This window comes from Tenrec ecaudatus, chromosome 7, assembly GCF_050624435.1.
Source record: "Tenrec ecaudatus isolate mTenEca1 chromosome 7, mTenEca1.hap1, whole genome shotgun sequence".
Classification (NCBI taxonomy): Eukaryota; Metazoa; Chordata; class Mammalia; order Afrosoricida; family Tenrecidae; genus Tenrec; species Tenrec ecaudatus.
Window position 1 is genome coordinate 110,321,332 of NC_134536.1, and position 23,233 is coordinate 110,344,564.

Here is a 23,233-nt window from a genome sequence, read left to right on the forward strand (position 1 = left end):
CATGAATTTAATAAAGGCAGCCCATTTCCAAATGGGATTATAACTCCCAGCAGAGAGATTAGCATTTACAGGACATATTTGGGGTGGGGGTGGGGGGACAATTCCATCCATAAAAGTAGCCAAGCACTGGCCATTGTGCCATCAGGGGTCCACTGCCCTGATAATTCACTCCCTACATTAAGTTGCTTCCTTTGGACCACTTCATGGAGATTCTAATGAACAGCACACTCCCAGTACCTTTCATTTTGTCACCAAGAAAAAAATTACAGATACTTCCTTATTACATTACACTTCCTTATTACATTGCAGCTGTCATATGCCTCCTGTTCGCTATGCAAAAATATTTGGGTTAGCAACTTTGAAATGTAGCTCATATTAGAACAGGCTCACAACTTAACCAAAAGAGGAATTGACCGCATTCAGAGAGTCTGAAATTAGAACAGCTTATGGAATTATTTAAAAGACATTAAGTAGTCCCCATTTGGAAAAGAAACAGGCATTTTGTGGCTAAATGTAAGATTGTTTGACTCTGTTAGAAGGAAGTTTTGCTTAGAACATACAAGTATAAAATGAAAACTGTGCAATGAGACTCGGCAAGCAAAGTCTATAGAAGACATTGATTAGATGTTTTGGTTTTGGTTTCTGCCTACCCTCCTGAACTTCTTGCCTATATGTGCATGTCGATAACTAGGATAGGCCAATGAGATGCTTTTCCTCAGGATCTTAACTCTAAGGAAGTGAACCCTAGACACCATGCTACTTGGAAGTTGTGCATGGCTGAATTTGGCTGTTTGAGCAGCCAACGTTTCTTTCATTTCCATTTATCTGCCGGGCTCTTCCCACTGATTGTGTGAGCTGGTTTATCTCCTGTCCGTAAATTCCTTTCCTGCTTACATTTACCAGAGTGGTTGCAGTTGTCTATAACTAAGGCGCAGAAGTAATGCAATTTCATTCCAGGTATCCCACACTATAACAAATAAGATATTTTATTTTCTGATTGTTGCTTACATACTGTGACTCCATCCGCCTCAATTGTCCTACTCATTTTATGTAGTTTATTGTGTATATTTATAATTTAAGTTAAATACTTCTTCACCATTAGTACATAAAATATTGAGGCTGTTAGACATAGAAAGTTCTTTGCCAATCAAAAGTAGTGCTTCAACATAAATTTAAAGTTCATAAATTATGCCTCATGATTTTCTTTTGTTAGTAATTTTACTTAAAATAATTTTACTTAAAATACACATTTATTAGTATAAAACCTTCCCCTGATTGTGTGCATTTAAAAATATATTTTACCTTCCTAGTAATCTTTTTTGTTGTTGAGAACAAGGGTAAGTCAAAAAATATCATTACTTGGGCTCCAGCCCACACATGTATGAGTTTATTCCAAACCAAACACATTTAGTTGTGTCTCTGCCATCAGTGGTTGACTACAGAGAAAGCCTCTCAGTAAGAAACTTGTCTGAGTCTTGCTAAGGTACCTTCAAAAAACTGTTTTCAAGCATCCAATCCAATCAGTGGTTTGCTAGAGGACCAGCTAGGCCAGTGAAATGAAAGGCAGAGGGGTCATCTCGGAAGGTTATGGAGGCTTTGGGGGAGCCTCTCAAAGGGGGAATCCTGGTCAGTGTTTTCCCAAGAACACACGATGATCATGGAGGTTTATTGGAAATTGTTGAAATTACATCAGTGAGGACAAGGCCAGAGAAATTGCACCAAGACTACCCCCCCCCACACACACACACACATACACACATCCCCCACGGTGATACAATGTACCTGCTCACTAGTCCAAGGTCGCAAGTGGTGTCCTTTGGGAACTTCATTGGGCAACCTTACGCCATCCACCTTACATCCCTGCCCTTGCCCCTCAGACTTCACTGTGCTTGCCAAACTCAAAGAACATTTCAAAGGAACATGAGCTGAGTCCCTCAAGAACACCCAAACGGCCATTTTCACTTGGTGCAAATCAGAGGATGCAGAATTACTTGGAGAATAATCATCTTGACTGCCATCGAGCCCATCCTGATGCACAGAGACCCTACTGGGCAAAGGAGAACTGCCCCTGTGGCTTTCTGAGGTTCGTAACCCTAGTAGGAAGCCACCTCTCTCTCCTTGCACAGCACACGATCATTTCGAATTGCTGACCTTGTGATTAGTAACCGATTCCACCACTAGAGTTAGATATGGAAGCAGCGTTTAAAACCTAAATGTAGGATATATTGACAGGGCAACAAAAAGTTTTATATTTTTGTTGAATAAAAGTTTTATAATTTTTCTAGCAATAGTTCCCTTTCCATTGTACACAATAAAACACACAATTTAATAATCATTTCTACGTGACATTAATTGGATTTTAAGTTGTTCCCTGCCTCTAACACAATCACACGGTCCCTTAAGGTTCCCGCCTATTCTTTCAAGTTGCTGTTGTCACTTTGATCCCATTTACATCATTCTTCAAAGACCATAGTGCTTGAAGGAGGCCTTTTTACTGGTTAAGCTAAACGACTGTTTGGTTTAGGAAAACATCAGGGATATTTTGATATTAATTTTAAAGATTATCTCAGGACAATAGTTTCAGGGATGCTCCCAGCCCTGGGGCTATAGAGCATTTTTAATTTGAAATTTTTGTTCTGCCTTTTCCTCCTTTGGGTCAAATTCTTCCATGGCATCTTCAGTGATTGTAACCAAGCACCATTCAGGCCTGTGGCCTCATCTGACTGGTGGCATGTTCTGGTCCCGAGGCAGGTGGGCTAGTGGATGGAAGCCATTAGCGTCAGCTATTTATGACTTTCCTTCCATCTTTGTAGCTCCAGGACAAAAGTTACTAGTGCTCCTAATGGAAGGAGAAGAAGAGATTGATAGTGAGAAAAATTGCATTGATTGAGGGTCGGGTCACCCAACCAATTTTTGTAATTGCCAACAATCAATAATATGCCTGTAAAAAGTGGAATGGATAAAAGTTTCATGAAGGATGCATTTGCAGCAACAAAGAGCAGGGGCGGCTTACACACCATCAAAACCCTCAGGGATTCAGTTCCTTGGTTTGGGGGTTTCGGGTGATAGTTTCACGGGTCGTCCCAGATAACTGGCCTGAAAACGTGCTCGCTGGTATGCTGTCACTTTTTCCCAGTACTTAAACAGCCAGCACACAAAGAAGCTTTTCCTTTGTCTCCACAAGAGACCATTTTCTCTCCTTCACACCTGCTGCACACATCGCTACTTGATATATCAGACTCGGTGATTTGGGTCCTTGTTAAATGTGTGCTTCCCCGAAACTGTTTCTACATGATGCCAAAGCCAAATATGAAAAGCGTAGGTGATAATACGACATATGAAGAATATATACGCAGAGTAGGTGTATATATGAGTATGTGCATATTGTTTGTTGTCACATGCCGTCGAGTAGGTTCCAACTTGGGGCGAACCTATGTAACCCTACGTACTACCAGAATGAGACGCTGCTCCGTCTGTGACATCCTCTCTATTGTTCTTGTGTTGAATCCGTTGTTGAGACACTGTGTCAACCATCCTGTGCAGGGCCTTCCTCTCTTCTGTTGCTCCTATACTTTACCAAGCAGGATGTCCCTTTCCAGCGACTAGTCTCCCCTGACGAAATGTCCAAAGTACATGAGAAAAAGTCTCGCCATCCTTGTCTCTAAGGAACATTCTGGCTGTACTTCTAAGACAGATAAATGTCTGTCCTTTTGGCAGTCCATGGATCTTTCAATATTGTTTGCCAACACTGCAGTTCTCATGCATCCATTTTACTCTGATATTCCTTATTCAATGTCCAATTTTCACAAGCAGATGAGTCCATGGAAAATATTATGGCTTGCACGCGGCGCACCTTAGACCTCAAAGTAACATCCTAGCTTTTTAACACTTTTAAGTTGTGTCCAGCAGATGTATCCAATGCAATGCATTCTTTGACCTCTTGACTGCTGTTTCCATGAACATTGTTGATCCAAACAAAATGGAATCCTTGACAACATCAATCTTTTCTTCGTCTATCATGGTGATACCTATTGATCCAATCGTGAGGATTTGGGTCATCTTTACATTCGTTGTAATTCATACTGACGGCTGCAATCCTTGATCTTCTTCAATAAGGGCTTCAAGTCCTCGTTTCAGCAAGAAAGATTATATCACCTTCATATCAAATGTTGTTAATATGCCTTCCTCCAACATTGATACCACATACTTCTCCATATAATATAGTTCCTCAGATTATTTGCTCAGCATACAGATTGAATAACAACACCCTTGTGCATATGGGTGTATGTGTACCTGGAAACACTGAAGCATATAGAAAATATTAAAGGGCTGATTGTTTCAGCCATTATTTTCATTAATATTCTCTGAATATTTGGAAATAGTGAACCCCCTGCTAGAGCCGATCTGTGGATAAATTTACCGGTATATATTGAGGACCAGCTACGTGCCTGGCACGTCAAACATATTTAGAATCTCATGAATCTGTGACCCAGACATGAGCAGGGTGGGAGGGAGATAAAATTGTATGAAATCCCTTATTTGTACAAGTTTTAATAATGTAACTCTCTACACCAGTTGCCTTCAATAAGCCTGTGTTGTGAATATCCCACCCATTGTAGTAAGGCAGCACGACTTGTTAGAAAAGAGCACTTGGGAGTCCATTGGACCCGTGTTCAAATCTAGACACCGTGATTCCTCAATTCTCTGCCTTTGGGCAAGTAACTATCTCACCTAGCCCCATGTCTTTACCAATGAGAAAGGGAGAATCGCTTCTTATTGTTGTGTGCTGAGAAAACTGATTTAGATAGGGAAACAGGATGGCAGCTAGAGCGTAGTAGGTATTGTATATTTGCTATTACTTGATTACTCGTGTTTATAGATATTTATAGTCTTTGAAGTATATAAGAACACACAGATCCACAAATTAGTAAATTATATATTAAAAAGCTAACATTTTATTATGCTGAATGATGCCCCAATCCAACCTAAATATTTTCTGTTTTCTTTATCCTGCTCTAAAAATCTGCAGGCATAAGGAAACTCATGAATTAGGAATAATACAGATATTAAAAATATATAATTCTAAATACTCCCTGTGTGTAATATCTAGGGATATTAGTTTATCATGCTAACCTACAAACAAAGGGTATTTAATGCATGGTGTAGAGAGTTACGCTGGGCTCCCCACTGTGCTGGCAGCCGTTCAAAGCCACCAGTCACTCCATGAGAAAAAAAGTGAGACTTTCTACTCCCATGGAAGTTTTCAGTTTTGAAAATGAACAGGGGAAGTGCTCTTGTGTCCCATAGGGTCATTATGAGTCAAAATGGCCTCGATGACAATGAATTTGGTGTATGTTTTTGAAGCCTGCACAGCTTCTATAATATTAATTACAGAAATATGCTGATGTGTCATCATTTGTGCTATAAACATAAAGTTACAGTGAGAACCCACTGTTCAGGGATTTCTTTCTCTCTTTTTTTGGAACATAAAATACCGTCTCTAAATGTAAAACCTACCTGGTTTAGATTTAGAACAATACTTTTAAAAGCCAGCAGATGGCGCCAATTTCTAAGAACTGAACATCTAAAAAGAGCTCTTGGCTATGAATTGTGATAATTATCATTTCTTTTGCTTTGGTGAATAGCAATGCTTTGCGTTTTCATCAGTCCTCCTATGTTAATATAAAATTCTTCTTTCTCTTAATTTTTCTCTGACACAGACATATCAAGGGAGAAGTGAGACTAATAGGAATTAAATACAAGGGATGTATTAGCGTAACCAGGAATTGTCAATAGACCAATCATATTTATTTTACGGTTTCACCTATTGGTGAATTGAATATTTATGTTTGAATGTAACATTTTATTTTATTCATATATTGAGTGTCTTTTTCTTGATACAGAAGGCAAAGGTAAGTGCATGTTTTCTGCCCAAGTCACCATCACCCTTATCTGTTAGCAACATATCCCGAAGAGACTTATTTCCCTTTAAAGGAAAATCACCTTTGTAGGTTATCGCTTTTTAACTTCTCAATGGGAATCCTCCCAAAAGAAGGTTCCATGATGGAAAGAGAAACTACAGCGCCATTGTGTGTGCGTGGCTTTATAACCCAAGTGCATTTGAACACGGTAAATGCATTGCTAGCTTACTGAGAGCTTTTTATTTAAGGACAAAGAAAGGAATGATTGGTATACTCAAGTCTGTCAAGGAACTCTGGGGAGGTGAGCAGTGGTCTTGTAGTTTTGCAAATGTCTCCCTCTGCCCAGGGGTAGATGAATTTTCCTGGCAGACGTAAATGTATATTTTGAGGTGCTATAGGCTGCTGAACAACATGCTTGCAAAACTGGCACACTGGAGTCTTTCAAATTCAGCAGTTTCCAGGGGAAAATCCATCTACCATCTGCTAGCTTCATTAAAATGCATGACAGAGGAGGAAGAACCGAATTGGATTTTCACTAGCTCAGCGCTCCCTGGTGTCCACTCTGCTGAGACTGTGCTGCAGCCTACGCGGAAAACAGAGTCAAGTAAAAAATCAACCACTGGTTTCTCTTTTTCTTTTTGTTTATATTTAGAGAGAGAGCAGTAAGTTCTCTTTCCCAAAAGTGTATTTAACAAGGTAATTTTTCTCTTTAAATGAGTTTGAAAGAGATTCCTACGCCGTATTAAAATTGTAAATGAGATTGTATAGCATACACATACTTTGCCAAGTAAGAGCTATATTTCTCTGATAAAAATTATCAAGTAAGATATGAAATAATAACAATAACAATATATTCACAAGGGTGGGAGGGTATGGGAAAGAGGGAGCTTATACCAAGGGCTCAAATAGAAAAATATTTTGGAAATGATGATGCCAACATATATATACAAATATGCTTGAGACAATTTATGTATGGAATGTTATGATCTATTAGAGCCCCAATAAAATGATTTTTTAAAATTATCAGTCACCCAAAGAAATATTTAATCCATTATCTTACAATTTATAAACCGTATCTTCAAATTTTGGAAGAAAAACTAATGTGGATAGACGCATTTGAATTGTGGGGTTGATGAAGAACAGTGACTATACTATGGGCCGTCCAAGACAGGGATAAGTCGGTCTGGGAGAAAGTCTAGGCAGAATATGCCTTGGAAGAGGGGATCATTGGCTTTCATTTCATACACTTTGGACGTGCTGTAGGAATGGCCAGTCCCCGGGGGGACGTCATCACACATGGAGGGACGGGGGAAGCCCCTTCGCAAGATGCGCTGCGCCCACAATATGCAAGCAGAGCCAGTGACTCAAACACAGGAGTGCAGGGGAGACGGCACCAGACAGGGCTTTATTCTGCCCTGAGTCTGGACACACTCTTGGGCGCCTAACAACATGACCAAGGACAGCGATCATTATGTGTTCCATTCCATTTTTTGTGATTCCCAGTATTCTGGCTGTTTCTTCTCGTTTTCAATCAAGCCACATGAGAAACTGAAGGTCCTAAAGCTTTATTCCACCCACGTTGTTAAGTCAACTCTATTTTGGGGGGACGGTGCAATTTCAGAACCCAGAGCAGTACCTAGTCAGATACAGGGTGAGAAAAAGAGCCTCCTCCCTGGAAAGGCATTCAAATTACCACCAGGGAAAGCTCCGTCCTCAACACAGCACTAATTCCATAAATTAGTACGGTAATATCGCTTCCCTGGAACTTCTTAGAATTTTTAATGCTACATAAGGCTTTTTGCCATGGCTGAAATGTCCCTAGATGGTGAGGGATTCTGCTCACATCTTCCATACCTTTAGCAATCTTTGATTTCAATTTCATCATCCCTCCAGCTTCTTGGGTTCCCAATTATTACTGTTACCTTAAAAGACCTAAAGGGAAAATTACATACATTTAGATAAAGAAGCCACAAAGCAAGCAGGGATTACAAATGGAAAAAAAATACATTCAGTCCCAATTTTTTTCCATTACAATCTGGTCAATCTTCTGAGTTGATGATGTTCCCAGAATACTCAATACCATTGTGTCAATCCCAACTCGTGGTGACCCTATAGGATAAGGCAGAACTTCCCCCAGTGGGTTTCAGAGACTGTGACTCGTTTCAGGAGTAGTTCTGGTGGTACGATGCTTATGCATTGGGCTGTACTTTCCAGATCAGCAGTGGGAATCCATCAGCAGATCCTCAGAGAAAGACATTTCTTTCTACTCCCATAAAAAGTTATTAGATTCATTTTTAAATAAATAATAAAAGTACATAATATTGAGATGAATAGATGGGGCCAGAGTGGAGGCCCAAGGCCCATCGGTAGACAATTGGACATCCCCTCACAGAAGGGTCACAAGGAAGGGAAAAGTCAGCCAGGGTGCAGTATAGCACTGACGAAACACTTAACATTCCTCTAGTTCTTTAATGCTTCCTCCCTCCCCGCCTCATCCCCCACAACTATCATCACCCCAGTTCTATTTTACAAATCTGGCTAGACCAGAGCATGTGCACTGGTACAGATACGTACTCTCAACACAAGGAATCCAGGAGAGATAAATCCCTCAGGAACAATATTGGGAGTAGGGACACCGTGAGGATAGAGGGAAGGTGAGGGGAGAAGTTTGAGAAAGCAGGAACCGATCACAATGATCAACAGATCACACATACACACACACACACACACAAAGATGAACAACAGGAACGTGGGTGAAGACAGCAGGCAGTATAAGATATTAAAATAATAATATCAAGGGTCCAAGAAGGTGGGAGGGTTGGGGAGAGAGGGGGGAAAAAGCGGTGATACCAAGGGCTCAAGTACAAAGAAAATGTTTTGAAATTGATGATGGCAACATATGTACACATGTGCTCGATACAATTGATGTATGGATTGTTATAAGAGCTGTAAAAGCCCCCAATAAAAAACATTTTAAGCAGATAAATAAATTAAACCTAGTCCAGTTAATTCCAACAAATAGTGACCCCACAGGAAACAGTCACCGCTGCTCCTCAGGCTTGCCCTGGCTGGAATCTTAAAGGAAGTGGAGGAGCCTCTCTGTCCCATAGAGCAGGACTGGTGAGTTTGAACCACCGACCTTCCAGTGAGCAGCTGAGCACTTTCCAGTGCTGCGACCAGGATTTCATCCACAAAAAGACAAAGCACATTAAAGTGTGAAGAAAGAACTGTCCTGTCAAGACACCCCTGCTTCTCTCAGGAGCAGTGTCCCACAACTGTGATCGAGTGTATTTCTATCTATGTTAGCCTTTGGGAAGTTACTGCTCTTTTCATCTCAGTCTTGTCGTCTTCTTTAATATCCAAGACTCCAACTGATTTCTCTATGTTGATCTTACAGCCTGCCACGTCGCCAATTTTTTTTCAATTAGTTCCAGTCATTTTTCAATGGAATCTTTGGGGTTTTTGAAGTGTAGGATTGTGTCATGTGCAACAACACGGAGGCTTGTTTCTCCTGCGGCGATGCGAACGCCTGTGTTATCTTCTGGGTGTCTTATCGCTCTGGCTAAGACTCTCGGGACTGTATTAAATAAGAGTGGTAATAAAGGGCAACGCTGTGTGTTCCCTGTTCTACGGGGGGATGTGTTCAATTCCTTTCCACTGGGATGCCAGCCTTTATTATGTTAGGGAATTTCTTATCTATTCCTATTGCATTTAGTCTTTTTATCAAGAATGGATACTGAATTTTATCAAATACCTCTTCAGCATAAATTTATAGAATCATATGTTTCTTATCCTTTATTTTGTGTATGTGGTGGAGTATGTGTTGTGATTGTTTTTCTAATATTGAGCCCTTCTTGCATACCTGGTGTGAATCCTACTTGATCACGTTTTGTTTGGTTTGGTTAAACTTCTTGACTAGAATTTTGTTGGAAATGTTAGTGTCTACATTCATCAGCGGGATATTGATCTATAGTTTTCAATTCCGGTGATGTCTTTTTCTGGCTTAGGTATCACGGTTATACTTACTTCATAAAATGAGTGTAGTAGTTAAAAGTACCAGTGGACTATATATCACATACAAAGTGAAAAGTTTTTCTGTGGCAAAAAAATGTAGTATTCTAACACATTCAAACCCCACTAATGGTTATGAGGTTTCTCTGTATGACTTCTTTCAACTGTATATGAGCCCACAACACAACTGCCTCAAGACAAATTTTAGTTTAAAAACCGGGACGGAGGGGGGGGGGATTTAGTAGTATAATTTCTCTTTCTTTTTTTTAAATGTCTCTTTCTATATTGTGAAATAGTTTACATAAATTTAATGTTAACTCTTCTCTAAATGCTTGGTAGAAACTTCCTTAAAGCCATCTAGTCCTGGCCCTTTGATGTTGGGAGTTTTTACATGACCCAATCTATTTCTTCTTCTGTTATAGGCGTGTTGAGATTTTCTTGATCAATCTGTGGTGATTTGGATAAGTGATGCATTTCTATAAGTCCCTGCATTTATTCTTAGATGTTTGATTTTGTTGGAATGTAAATTTCTGTAATATTGTGATTATTTTTCAACTCGGTTCTGTTGTAATATCTTTCATTTCACTTCCTACATGTAAGACTTGCATTTTCCTTTATTTTCTTTGTTACATTTGCCTTAGATTTATCGATTTGGTTAAATCTTTTCAACGAACCAACTTCTCATCTTATTGATTTTTTTCTATCATTTTTTTCCTGTCATTCATTTATGTCTCCTCTAGCCTTTTTACCCCTGGTGTCTGGGGGTTTGTTTGGACAGTCTTGTCCCACTTGTTTTGGTTGATGTGTGGAAGTGTTCATTTTCATTCTTTCTGCCTTTTTGATGTGTGCTCTGATTGCTAGAAACTGCCTTCTGAGTACTGCTTTTTCCTTGTCCCAGAAATTTTTTTTAATTAATTAATTTATTTATTTTAACAATTTATTGGGGCTGATACAATTCTTTTCACAGTTCATACATATACATACATCAATTGTATAATCCCAGAAATGTTTTAATGTGTTCTTGTTTTCATTTGGTTCAAGGAATTTTGTTGTTGTTTTCTCCATGTCTCCAATTACACAGTGGTTTCTAAGTAAAGTATTATTTAATTTCCATGTACTTGACTTCTGGGGAGCCTGGTGGCATCGGGGATATGTATGAGACAGATCTGCAAAGTCAGTTCAAAACCACCAGCAGCTTCAAGGGGGGAAATGCGAGGCTTTATACTAATATAAGTTACAGTCTCTGACACTCACAGGGACAGTTCTACCCCGTCCTAGAGGGTGTGAGTCAGCACCAGCTCCATAGCAGTGAGTTTGGGTTTGGTTATTTACTTAGGGGGGTTAATAACCCTATGGTTAATATCTAATTTTACAGCATTGTGATCTGAAAAATGGTTTGTAGTATCTCAATTATGTTTGATTTATCAATGCTTACTTTATAGCTTAAAATGTGATCGGCTCTGGAGTGGGTTCCATGTGCAGTAGAAAAAATGTAAACTGTACTTTTGTTGGTGAAATGTTCTGTCTAAGTCTAAGTGATCCAGATGATTAATTGTGTTGTGTAGTTCTTAACTATCTGTTGATTTTCTTTCTTCTTGGTCAATTTTGCTCAAAAGTGATGTGTAGAAGTCTCTTACTATAATCACATCATGGTCTGTTGATTTCATTTCTGTAAGAATGTGATGAATGTATTTTGAAGGTCTTTCACTTGCTGCATGTATGTTAACTAGGGTTATAGTTTCTTGTTCAATTGAAGCGTTCATGATTATATAATGACCATCTTTGTCTCTCATGATGCCTTACTTTTATGTCTATTTTGTCAGAGATTAATACTGTTACTCCTGCTTTCATGTGACTACTCTTAGCTTGATATCTTTTTTTCTATCTTTTGAGTTTTAGATTGTGTCTGTCTTTGTATCTAAAATGTGTTTCTTATAAACAGTACACTAAAGGCCCCTGTTCCTAAGTTTCCAGGGAGTGCCAAATAATAAGCAACACACCCAACATGTTGAGGGAGGGAAGGAAGGTCTGAAACACTGCCTATAAGCCTGCCTAAGCTATTTTCACCGATCGTATACAGCAGAGTACGATCCTGTATGGCAGAGTAGGATCCCATACAGAAGAATATGATCCTGTACGGCAGAGTGTGGATTCCCAGATTCTATTTGTCCAAGAGCCAACGGGCAAGCTGGTGATAACATTTTGAATCCTGGGCTTGCAGGGAAATCCTAAATCTCTATTGTTCTGATTCTCTCCACTAACGGATGTCCATCTAATTCTACACCTCCTCAAGATCAGCCCATCCCCCAGTTCTCCAGGGAAGATTGGATACAGTCCAGTCCCCTAGAGTTTCAGCTGAGCATTAGGAGCCAGTTGACCTAAATCCCACCCCCCCACTATCCAGTAGTGATTTGGTGAATGGGTTGGTACCCTCTAAGCCTCAAGGTGCAAAAGTCTGTGAATCTTCCCACTCAAGTTCAGATTCAACCCTCCTCTAATTATGTGAAAGCAGCAGTGTCCGCTGAGGTATTAGGAGAGGATGAAGAGGGGACTTGTCAGCTCCCCACGAACGTGCAGAAAGCCGTGGAGAGGCGTTACTCCACAAGCAGGAAGCCCTGCCAGGCAGCAAAAAATCCCTGGCTTTTTGAAGGACTCTGTGTGTCAATGCCTGTACCGCGGGTAATTAGTAGAAGCTTCTTTTTCTCGGGAGAGGTCCAGAACTCAGGATGCTGAAGCGTGTCGGTTTTTTCCCACGGTTCCTTTGTAGCAGGTTTCACAGAGGCCCAGGTGACGCAGCCAGATTGGCAACTCCCTCTATTTAGCTATTTAGGTGATTGTCACACCATGATCTTGTTCAATTTTTTCTTATATTTACAATTCTGAGTAAAGGAAACTCGTGGCTAAAGGTTCTGGATAACCTCAAAGTCCCCTTTCTCATTTAGGCTGGTCCTCCAGCTCCCAGACTAATGTCACAGTCACACTGATGTGAGAGTGATGTTTGTGGAAGAGGAGGCCAATACTGCCCGACTACTGGAGGATTATAGGGAAAATCCAGCAAGCCCTCTGGCTTCATAATCTGATCACTTTGCAGTTTCTTCTACTCTCCCCTTTTCAGTGCTTTCGGAAGTTAACAAATGTGATGTGTCCCTGAATATGACCTGTTGTTTGGGCCTCCACACCTTAGAACACACTGTTTCTTCTACCTGAAGCATTTCCCCTTCATTTGCCAGGTTACTTTCTGATCTTCAGCCAAGCCTCAGCTTTCAGCCCCTCAGCTGAGTAAACCGACGGACCACACATCACTTCCTTGAGGGGAGGGCTCGTTGCCTCAATTATCCTTGTGCCACCAGTATCTAGCACAGGATCTGACAGGGAAATATAAATGAAACATGAACTTGTTGATCTAGGCTAAATGCAATGCATTTTAAGTAGATTAGGTTATAAATTATTAACAGGTAGAAAAGTAAAAAAGGTCACCCCCTCTCTATTTTAGTATTAAATTTAATTAAATCCTGCTTTCGCTGTTTGTAATGCCAACATGAGAAGGCTGTCAGTGTTTTGATTCTGTTTCAGTGCCCACACATTTCGTTCCCTGGACCGCCTATACCCAACAACGGGAAGTAAAAGATCTAATGGGGAGAGTCTTCTTAAATTCTTTCATCAGATAAAAAACAAATATAAGTGGTGAGTTGTCTGAAAATATCTACTTTTGATTCTGATGAGTTTAGGTGGGGAACTATATACTTATCGTAAGCCAACAATCCCAAAGAATAAGTTGATAAGATTATAATTAAATATTGGACCAACGTGTTCCATTGATGCCATGCAACCAGCCTGCCTGAGCAGTCACCTGGACGGAAGGAAAGGGAAAAGAAAAAAATACGGGAATAAAAGCTTCTGGTAACTAGAATTTTCCCCGTGATAGTCGAATCGTTTTTTGTATAAACAATTACAACCAGACACACGCGCTTTTGTTTTAGGCATTAGATACCAGGACTCTTCAGGTTTGTACCGTTTCTAGATTTACAGCTTCCTTGGGGATTCAGCCTCTCTTGAGCAGGAAAGTAGTAAACCCAAAGAGCTTGTTCCTCCTAACAAGTTGTCCCGACCAATAAAAAGAAATCCTAACAATATCTTTTTATCTGGGAATGCTGTTCACAAGAGGCAGGGTCTGGGGTGGGCAGGGGCGTTGTAAATGTTCTTCCTGTCGCCTCTGGTCCTCTTGGGGTGGAAATGAAACCCAGCTGGGACTATTTTGAAGTAAACAGTAAAGAAGGGGAAGGCTTGGCCTGCGATTAGAGCAGGACAAAAAGAAAAGCTAGCTAGGTGATAGAAACCTCCCATAAATGCCATTTCTGTCCACACTGGTCTCTGGACATCTTCTACATTTTCCTGTTCCTACTAAGGATCCCGGTTGGAGCAAGTGGCTTTCCTCTGAATGCTGATGTAAAGTTGGTGGCTACGACCCACCCCGTGGCTCTTTGGAAGAAAGGCCTGCAAATCTGTTTCCTTAGAGATAACAGCCAATGCTTCTGTGAGACCCCCAAATGGGAACTCCCCTGGGTAAACGGGACTCTACCCCAAACAAGCCAGAAAGCACACGGTGTCTGAGGTAGAAGAAGACAGCTGTACCAAGAGCAGTGGACTGTTGGTTGGCAAATTAACAGGGTCTTGGCACATCAACACCCTGTATGTTGTATTAAGATACATATTACCCCGCAATCCTGTGACGGCCATTCTGTTATATCCTGCATATGCTCGTTGTAGTAGGGTGTATCTCAGAGGTGCATCACCATTGGGGATCACCCTCTTGAAGCTGTGTTATATGTTACCTTATTGTTCGGTAAATGATACTGAGGGATGCTGAGCCTACAGGGAAAGAAACTATAATAGCAGTTTGGAGGAAGGAGGATATAGAGAGACGTGGGAGAGATATGAAGAAGACGATGTCAAGAAGTCCAGGAAGGAAAAGTATGTTTGGAAAACATGTATGACTATGGAAGGAATTGCACAATTATGTTTGACATGGTTGAATTGTGGAATTATGTGATCTATGTATTGGCTCCCAAGTTACAGCAAGTTTAAAAAAAAAAAAGAGCATCAATCCAGGAATGGGTTTTGAGCTCACACTAAATCCTAGCTCCAACTTAAGAACAATCAGTTTTACATCATGGCCCTGCTGCAAACTCACCTTCATGAAATGATCACTGAAGATAAGGGCGCTACAGCAAAGTGTGGTGAACAAAGCAGGTGGTGCCCGGCTATCAATCAGAATAGTGGCTGGGGTGTTAAAGGCTTGTATTCAAACAAGTAGCCATCTAAGCGAGGAGTCAACTAAGTCCACAGGGAAGAAGCACTCCAGTTTGTGTGATCCAAAGATGGCAATTACAAATCTCAAATATAGTGAGGAGAAACACATCTGAGTAACAATTATGAACACCCTATTTGTGGAGAGCTATGGGGACAATGAACACCCAAAACCCATGTGCAGAGTGTCTGGTCAGTCAGAGCTACAGGCAGATCCGCTCTAGCCCCAGGCAAGAGTCCCAGACAGCCTTACTATCAGGCAAAGACCATTGTAATCTTGATTATGCTGGATCGACCTTGACACTTGGCCAGCTGAGCACCCTATAGAGAGGACTTGAACGAGCTCTAGGGGCAAGTATCTCCTACTGGTCCCATGATAGAAATTTCTTCCCTCGCTTTTTGCATGTTGTTGGGGGTCTGTCCCTTCTTATGCATTATTTGTATCTGTCTGTGTACTATTATGTTCTTATCCTCACCATCTTAGTGCAATTTTGTTTTTTATTGTTGTCTGTTAGGTCTCCCAACTGTGAAGCACAGGAGGAGTGGATGCATGATGAGAATAACTGATATCAGGGGTTATAAGGAATTCAGGGTTGGGGGTGGGGATGATGGGGAGGGTAAAGGGATCCCGGGAGTGAATGGTGGAGACGGGAGGCGGGAGGGAGCACTAGAATGGATTGTGATTACATAATTGATCTTGGAGGCAATTTAACCATGGGAGGGGGAATGTTCTAAAAACAATTGATGTGGGGTTGGTTCTACAATTGTCCTGGATATGATTGAATGATTGAACTATTGAATGATATGATATGGAAATTACTTGGCAACAAAACTGTTGGGAGTAAAAAAAAATAATAGTGAATAAATTATTTTAAAAGTTTAAAAGATAACAGCTAAGCACACTTTCTGGAGCGGTTGTACTCTGTGATGCATGAGGCTGCTGTCGGTCAGAATCTTCTGAATAGTAATAGTTTGCTTTGGTTCCTGCTAAAATTATACTGCAGTGTCAGGCCTGTAGACACTCTGAATCGAATTAGCTCTACTCACAGCAGTGAAGATCAGCTTTAATTCATAATTTTTACTTGGAGAAAAGTTTTCATCACTCACAATACGGTGAGGGCAAGTGACCTGTTTCTTGACGTGTCCGCCCGACCTGTGGCCCGGCTCATCCTAAAGTGCAGGCCCACTCGCTCGCAGTCTGTCCCAAGGGATGAGGTCCTCTCTGGGTCTTAGCCAATGGCGTGGATGCTAACTCTTGTTTACAATGCACCTGAAGAAATACTTTGGCTGCCAGCAGTCTTTTCTGTTGCTAAAACTAATCTGAAAAATATAGGGTTTTGCTTTTTAAGTAAATTCCTCATGATGCAGAAAGCGTGAGTGGATGAATGGGGTGTATTCAGTCTCTCCAAACACCCTGCCTGCCTTTGTTCTGGCTGTGAAATTCCCGGCCCACCCACTCGCTTGCTCAATGCTAAAGAGCGCTTAAACATAGTTCATGTGACAGTAACAGACGCCTGCCAGAAGCACCTAAAACAGCTCTCTTATTTTTCAAGTACACGTACAGGTTTATTTCAACAGTTTCATTTGTATTTTTCCACAGCGGTGAATATTACTCAGCCCAGGTTCAGTGGCACGGATGCCTTTGGACACACCTCATTCCTGGCTTATTCACAGATCCCAGACCTTCACTTCGATTATGAATTCCTCTTGACGTTTCAGCTGGAAAACAACCACTGTGCAGAGCGACACAACTTGATGTTTTTCACAGGACAAGAAGGCCATGGTAAGGTTATTTGAACCGCTAGGAGTTGCTTAGCTCCTTTAAGAGCGATTTATGGATTCTTTGAGAATAGTCGTAATTGGCTCAGGAGAAAGGAACTATTCGCCTGGATGTAGCTTCCTCCTGTGTTCTGCCTCCAGAACATTCCTTGTAGTCCAGAGTGTTCAGCAGGGCCCTGACCCTTCGGGAACCCCTGGTTAATGACAGGGCTCTCTCTCCTAACCCAGGGCAGGCATGCCTTTCTGGCAGGCGAAAGGACACAGAAGGTGGCTTGACTGTATGGGAAGTGAGTTTATTGACCTGTCCGTTCCTCTGCTGCTTACCATGCTGTAAGGAGGGGCGGGAATGCTCCCAAAAACCCTCATGTTAAATGTATTGTGAAACAAGAACGGTTGTCACCCTCAAAGCAATCATTTCAAATTAAAGAAATGAAGAAAGTACTCAGCATACAATATTCCAGGGTCATAGTATATTAGTGGGCAATCAGCTTGTCAGTTAAATGTATCTTTCTTACATAGAAACCCAGTATGCATGTATGTGACCAAAGGAAGGCAATTAGTTTTCCTGCCCAGTCTGCAATCAACTGGGTAAGCTATTGTGTCACCTGGAAAATCAACACATTACACTGGAGAAGGGGGGCGGGGGGGGGGGGGGCAGAAGAAGGAAAGGACTTTTCTCGAACAATAAGTGGATCTGTTCTTCTGAGATAAAGATAGCCTTCGGTTCTTTTCCATGCAGTCTCGTAATGCTGAGCATTCGTCCTGTCTCGGAAGAGCCCAGCCCTACCCCGTGGGAAGGTGCTGCGGCCACCGCTCACCCCTGTGTGAGCGTGGAGACGTCATCATGTGGCACACTCGGGAGTCCCCCTCCAAATCTGTCCAAGTCGGTCCACCCTCCCCTGGCTCGATTGGCAAAGCTTTGTGTCCGACTCCTACCTCGTCTCCTGACTGCTCTGCCTCTTCTGCCTGCCGCCCATCTTCCACACGTGGCAGCAGCTAGCTTCTGAAAAGGTGAAGTTGCGCAGCAGACCCGAAACTCGCTTAGGCACGCACACCCCACCGGAGGCTGCACTTGGAATTGTCCCTCAGATCAGTGTCCCCAGAATCAAAGGTAAACATTTCTTATGGTGGGGCTTTTTGATGACATTGAATCATTCTCGACCTCTTGACGCCAACACAAGCGCTGCCCAGCTCTTGGCCGGACCCACGAGTGGACCCACCCGTGCAAGCCATGAGGTTTCCATGAGCGGATTGTCGGAGGCCGATCGCCAGGCCTTTCTGCCTGGTCTGTCTTAGAAATGTATGTGGGGGCTCTGCAAATGGACTTGAGGCTGTCACTGCCATTCATACTCTTTCACAAACGAGGGTGCCCAATATTTAAGCTCTAAGACCATGGCCAGGCCCGTGCCTCCACTTCCAACGTCAAGTAGCCTTCTCTTACAGGCTCCTGGCTCCCCTCCCAGCACTCCGACCATTCAGGGCTTTCCTGCTTCCGGACCTTTGCGCATGCTCTTAGAGGGTCAAGAGTAGGGTCTTGCAGTGTAAACTTGAATCCAGTCTCCACCTCTTAAAAATCATGTGTTACGTCATTTGATGCCGCTGTGTCTCAGTTTCCTCATCTGAATTTCCTACTGGATATGGTAACTGTATTCCCTCACAGCTGGAAGAATTAAATGAGTTAATGCATTAAAATCATGTAGATGGCCATGAACGCCTAATAAATATCCAATGAAGAAGTCTGACATTTTCTCAGACTTTCTCCCCTCCCTAGGTAGTCTGATTCCTTCCCATCCAAGTTACTCTCCACCTCAGCTTCTTTATTTTAGTTGTTTATCTTACTTCAGTTTATAATTCTTTTTCTTTTTTTGCATAGTTATTTTCCTATCTGTCTCCATGACTAGACTGGGAGCTCTATACAGGCAGTAACCAAATCAGCTGGGCAGGATTTTGTATACGTATGACAGCCAAACCGTGCCTCGGGAACTTGTAAGAGGACAAGTGCATTGGCCAGCGACCCAGAGGAACTAGCATGATCTGGGCCGGGATGGCGGTCGGGCGTAGCTTTTATACTTTGTTGTTTGTGAGCTGGGTGAGAGAAGCGTGATGAGCGGGGTTTCTAGCACAGGGGAAGGGTGCTCCGGGTGGGAGCCGAGTGTGTCCAGGAATGAGGAAGTGCATGGCATGGCAGGAGGAGGTGCGTTGGTTAACATTCCCCTGAGGGTTTTCCTTGCATGCACAGTGCCTGGCGCGTCATCAGGGCTCACTCCATGACTGGCTAAAAGCCACAGTAAGAGCAGATAAACGGGTGTCATTAAGCCAGCAACACAGGTGCACAAATGCTCTAAAGAGTGGTCCTCTCCAGGGGCTTTCAGTTTGGGCGTCAAGTCCTCCATCGGGATTCGCCGGTGGGTCCTGGATCCCGTCTGCTCTCCCCATTGATGCGTCCGCTCTGCTTGGATAGCCTGGCGTTGGCCCCGGGCTTGCTCGCTGTCGTCCTTAGTTGCCGTTGCATGGATTCCGACTCAAAACTCCTGCGTGTGCGGACTAGACCTGCACCCCAGCTTGTTCATGCCGTGGCCTTCCACAAGTTGACTGCAGGCCGCTCTCCCAGGGGCCTTTCAGTGGGTTTGTGTCGTCAACCTGGTAGCTAGTGAAGCGCTGCTTAGCTGTCCGCACTGCCCAGAGCTGCCTCCCCTCCTCGTTCATGTAGACTGAGCCCTACTTATCCCTTACCTCGGTGATTTGAACAGCTCTCTGTGGAATGATCAGTAAAAGGAAGCTGAGAGGGCAGAAAGGGAGTGAAGAAGGATTGCGTCGCCCTGGGCGGCAGTGGCAGTGGAGACTGGAGGATGGAGTATGAGTTGGGCTGCTAAGCCCTAGTACAGCAGTTCCAACCCACCGGGTGGAGCAGATGGAGCTTTCTGCTCTCTCGTAAAGATAGGCAGCCCTGCAAGCCCTCGGGAGTAATTGGTCTCTGTCCTGGAGGGTTGGGAGGAGTCAGAGAGACTCCAAGACAGTGTGTTGGCTTGCTTTTATTTTTAACCCTTTCCCCGGGAAGCCCGGTGGCACAGTATGAAAGAAAAGAGCTAAACTGGATCTCCCAGCTGCTCCCCAAGAGACAGCTGTTGCAGTCAGCCTGGGAAAGCCCACCAGCCACAAGTTAGGGTTGTGATGAGTCAGAAGTCACTGAAAGACAACGGTTTCCACACCTCTCGTGGTATGTTTATCAATTATACCCTTTCCGTTAACAGAAAAGGAAACTGGCACCTACATTTTAATGAGTGACATGTAGTTAACTAATGTGGCCTTTTTAGCCATAATTCCCTAGGTAACGTATTATAACCCTGGACTCCATAGCATAATCCCATCTAGAGGGAGTTCTCTGCTATCCTAATGGACAGGATTAGGATGGGATTGAGTCCTAACCTTAGTAGAGGGGGTGAACAAAGTCACATCTGTTGTTTCCTTAGGGGGATAGTTGGCTGAAAAACAAAAGCCACACCTCCAGCAAAACCATTCCTCTGTGTATAAGAGCCATCTTGGATGCAGAGAGAAATCTCAGGACCTTTAGGAACACTTTTGAGATCCCTGTCTCAAGTGGCACAAGCCAAAACCAGAAGAAGCAGCAAGGGGCCAGACCAGCAGACCAGGAGACAGAACAGGGAAGCACTGCTGAGATTATGGAACGGAGAGGGTTCCTGACCCTTAGAGGAAGAGGCCACGAAACCCCGTGGCTGAGATGCTGAGGACTGAGGAGAGAGTTGGCTGCTGGCAGAGGAGAGGTGTGTTGTGGGCCAATAACTATATCCTTAATGCTTTCTGATCTTGGCTCTTGGCCACCTATAACTCCGCTAATAAATCCCCTTAACAGTGAGTGTTGTCTGAGAGTTCTGCCAGGCCATTGCAATGAATTCTCGAACCCAGCATAGAAGTGGTGCGCCGTGTCGGAATAAGGAAGGAAGGATGGATGTGGAGGCACGTCTGACCCTGACTTCCGACCCTCGGCTTTGGACCTATGGAGAGAACTGCCAGACATGCCCTGCCCCAAAGCCATTTTATAGGGGAATGTTTCAGACCTGAGTTTAGTTTTTCAAGACCGATGAGAAACTTCTAGACAGTTAACAGGTGAACCCAAGCAAAGAGTAAACCCTTGGTCACAAGCTTTTCACTAAGTCATTCTTCAGTACCCTTTCACTTAAATGTTCTTTTAAAATATTCAATATGAAAATAAATCGATACTGTAGCACTGTTTCCACTCCCTGTGCCCCTGGAGGACAGTGTAGAATTGCCCCATGAGGGCCAGGGCGTGGTGCCCCAACAGACAGGACTGGAAAACACTCCTAAAGGCCAGCAAACGATCCTTGAACTAACTACAAGCTTTTCTTTCTTGTTGTGTTTTGTTTTGTATTTTTGTCATTGGTATATTGTTGTTTTGTTTTATATTGTTGCTTGGTTTCGCTCTGTCTTGTTTTTGTGCATGTTATTATCCCTGCAGGTTTGTCTAAATAAGATAAGCTGGATGAACAATCTGGAGGAGAAAACATCGGGACTAACAGTTCCGGGGGGGACATGGTACAGGGGGAAGAGGGGGGAAAGGTAGTGATGTTAACAAACCCAGGGACAAGGGAACAACAAGTGATCCAAATCAGTGGTGAGGAGGGTGTGGGAGGCCTGATAGGGCATGATCAAGGGTAGTGTAACAAAGAGGAATTGCTGAAACCCTGGTGGGGACTGAGTATGGTAGTAGGACAGGAGGAACGTCAAGGGAAATAGAGGAAAGAGTTGGAAGGCAAAGGGCATTTATAGAGATCTAGATAAAGACATGTACATATGCAAATATATTTATATACGAGGATGGGGAAATAGATCTATGTAAATATATCTATAGATTTAGTATTAAGGTAGCAGAAGGACATTGGGCCTCCACTCAAGTACCCCCTCAATGCAAGAATACTTTCTTCTATTAAATTGGCATTCTATGATGCTCACCTTCCCAACACAACCGCTGAAGATAAAGTGGGTGAATAAGCAAATGTGGTGAAGAATGCTGATAGTGCCCAGCTATCGAAAGATATAACATCTGGGGTCGTAAACGCTTGAAGGTGAACAAGCAGCCATCTAGCTCAGAAGCAACAAAGCCCACATGGAAGAAGCACACCAGCCTCTGTGATCATGAGATGCCAAAGGAATCAGTTATCAGGCATCAAAGAACAAAAAATCATATCATTGTGTGCTCATCTCCATGATACAATCGCTGAAGACAAATGTGTGCATAAGCAAATGTGGTAAAGAAAGCTGATGGTGCCCGGCTATGAAAAGATATAGCGTCTGGGGTCTTAAACGCTTGAAGGTAAACAAGCAGTTATCTAGCTCAGAAGCAACAAAGCCCACATGGAAGAAGCACACCAGCCTGTGTGATCACGAGGTGTGAAGGGATCTGGTATCAGGCATCATCAGAACAAAAAAAATCGTACATAATGAATGAGCAGGGAGAGTGCAGAGTGGAGACCCAAAGCCCATTTGTAGGCCACTGGAGATCCCCTTACTGAGTCAGTCAGGGTGCGATGTAGCAATGATGAAAAATATGTTTCTCTAGTTCCTAATTGCTTCCTCACCCCCCCCCCCCGGGGAAATGAGAACCCTAATGTCAGGGGCTTAAGTCGAGAGCATATGTTTTGAGAAGAATGATGGCAATGAATTACAAATGTGCTTTACACAATTGATGTATGTATGAATTGTGATAAGAGTTGTATGAGCCCCTAATAAAACGATTAGAAAAAGAAAGAAAAAAAGAATTGCCCCATCAAGTCTCCAGGACTAATCCCGTGGAAACAGGCTGTCCCTCTGTTCTCCTGTGGAGCAAAAGGTGTGTTCACATAGCCAGCCTTTGACTGGCAGGCGGGTGCTTAACCGCTGTGCCATCGGGGATTCTCGGTTGAGCCACTGGAACACACTGTCCTTTAGTCGATTCTAACTCTTAGTGACTCTGAGTCCCAGCACTTCAAAATGGTGGCATCTTACAGGGGCTGTTTTCTAGCCTGCTTCTCGTTGTCTCTTTATAAGTAAAGGGGTAAATACTAAGTCTGCATTTGCATCTGTAGGTTGATTGTATAACTAAGTAAAAGCTAATGAGCAAGTGGATCAATTGAGGACGTTGCCAGGAGTCGAAATCTAACAACTAACGGTCTTCCAATCGGCGAAAATGAGATTTACAA